The sequence below is a fragment of the Penaeus monodon genome, chromosome 23 (assembly GCF_015228065.2).
Source record: "Penaeus monodon isolate SGIC_2016 chromosome 23, NSTDA_Pmon_1, whole genome shotgun sequence".
NCBI lineage: Eukaryota > Metazoa > Arthropoda > Malacostraca > Decapoda > Penaeidae > Penaeus > Penaeus monodon.
Window position 1 is genome coordinate 28697848 of NC_051408.1, and position 2591 is coordinate 28700438.

Here is a 2591-nt window from a genome sequence, read left to right on the forward strand (position 1 = left end):
GGGAGATGTAAACAAAGCCTCGGAGTGTGCTCTCCTATTTTCCACTGTTCCCTGCTTTATTCAGACCTGCCAGACATCTGCTGCTGTTACAAGCACTATAAAGGTTTGCTGTATTCCCGAAGGAAGTTTGCTAAAAAGTAGTTGTGGACTTAGCCTGTAAAATAGGGAGAAAAATAAGGTTCTCTGCCCTGGCCCCTCTGATAGGTGTTGCCTGCCATTGTGACGTATTGGTGACGTCATGTGCTGATCATGTGCCCTAGTCGAGGCAGATATTATGGATTACACAGGACCTGCTTCTCTCGCTGACATGGATGCTGATCCAGCACTGAGCGAAGAGGATGATATGCGCCAGGAAGACTGGCCGTCGTTACTGCCTCAGGTTGGGGAGACAGACACGATCACCGCGCCCCGACCCCACGCTTCCAGCAAGCGACCACTGCACACCACCTCGGATACTGACAGCGAGCCCTCGTCTCCCACTGCCAAAACAACCAGACGCAGGGGTTCTCTGCCGCCTTGTGATACACATGATGTGGCCCCCCAACCCTTGTCCTCTGCCGCGTCATAACATATCACATAGGCCTACTGCTTTTCCAGCATTTGCTTCACGAGCAGAGTATATGAAACTTGTATTTAGAGATAACCCAGAAGTGGACATAAAGCTTCGATGGCTGGCTGAGGTAAACCGTGCTTTCAGTCTGGATCGGAATCTTGCTGAGGTCAAGATGTCAGCAGTGACGTCTCGTTTCGTGTATGTGTCTAGGATCCATCAGGATATTATAAACAGTGTGACAAAGGGAGAATTTTTGGCTCTGCAGCTTGATAAGCAAGATTCCTCCGAGAGGTCTCGCAAATATTCCACCTTTCTCCTCACACGGTATCCTGTTAGTGTCGATCCCTCCAAAGCAAAAGAACTACCTGGTGTTTATTCTGCTCGCCGGTTTCATCAAAATGGTACACCTATTAACCGATTTGTTATTATCTGCAGTCTCCCTGAGGCACCACCACCAACAGTTACCTTCAGTTTTCTTCCGTGCCTCCCATCCTGTGAATTACGCAAGATGCAGGATAAGCAACCATGGTGTTACAAATGTTGGGGCCTTGGACACATTTTTCAATACTGCACTGCATCTGAAAAGTGTGCATGGTGCTCGGGTGCACATGATTCCCGTACCTGCATCCATCGTATCCCAACCTCTGATGTTGCATCAACTTCGACATGTCAAGACCCACCATCCACAAATGATGCGAAATGGAAATGTCCTTGATGTCACCAACCTGGAGTGAATGTTTGGCATGGGTGTACCAGACGCTCGACCATCCCCCGCACTCTTGCCTCTGCAACCTCACATAAACCTACACGTGTACCACTTGCCACTCCTGCTCCACCCTGCTCTACAGACTCCAGTCCAGCTCCACAGGTGTCTGCACTTCAAAAAGCTGTTGACTCCCTTAAGTCACAGTGTGCCTCCCTTGCATCACGCCTCAACGCCATCGAGGCTCATTTTGATGCCACTGAGTCTCGCTTTGATTCTCTGGCAGCCTCCCTTGCTGATCTCTCCACCAACCTGGCTACTAACGACACAACACTCAAGTCTCTTATTGAAGCCCAACAGGTTGTCATCACTTCTGTTACATCATTTACCGAGAAGCTTGATTCACTAGCTACTCGTTTCGAAACAATCACCACTCCCACAGTGGGATCTGTCTCAAGTGGCTCGCATCGAAGCAATAATATACCCAGCTTCCACCTCATCTCGCTCACGCAAGCATAAGAGTAATGTTCAATAGTAGCATACACCTTCATATCCTCTCCTGGAATGCTTGCGGCATAATATCTCCAGCCAAAATTACCTCACTTAAGGCATACGTTTATTGCCATCACCCAAATATCATCTTCATATAAAAGGCTTTTGTCGGACATTATCTAGGAACTGTAGCACCCTCCCTCAGTGGTTATATTTCCTATGTTCACCATGTTAGGAATGGGCTCATCACTTACATCCATTCCTCTGTTCAGTACCGACTACTCCGTTCTTCTGATGATGACAGTACCACTTTTCAGCTCCTGGAGCTGAAAAGTGGAATGATTCGTCTCTGCAACATCTACTCAGCCCCAGGAAGAATAAATATTGATGCTCTGCCCTCTCCCATGAACCACAGCATGGTCTATATGGGTGATTTTAATGCTCGGCACCCTGCTTTAGGTGGACGTTCCAATACTGTCAACTATAGCGGCACACGACTTATGAAGTTCATGCAGCACAACCTCCTAACTCTCTGGGATACAGGAGGTGCCACACATTCTCGAGGAGGCACCCTCAACCACATATTTACCTACGGATTTGTTGCACCTCAGGTCAGGTGCTTTTTTCTCTGATCACCTCGCCCTCAGCCTTCAATATTTGATCCCTACTGTGAATTCGTCTGCCTATCAACGTACCCGGATCAGTATTCCCCCAAAGTACTGTCCTAGCTATATCTCCTACATGTCTGCTCTCATCTTCAAGCTTGATGTCACTTCTCCCGAGAAGTTATACTTGCCTCTTGTTTCTTTCACACATGATTTTTATAGCCACTATGTTAATAGA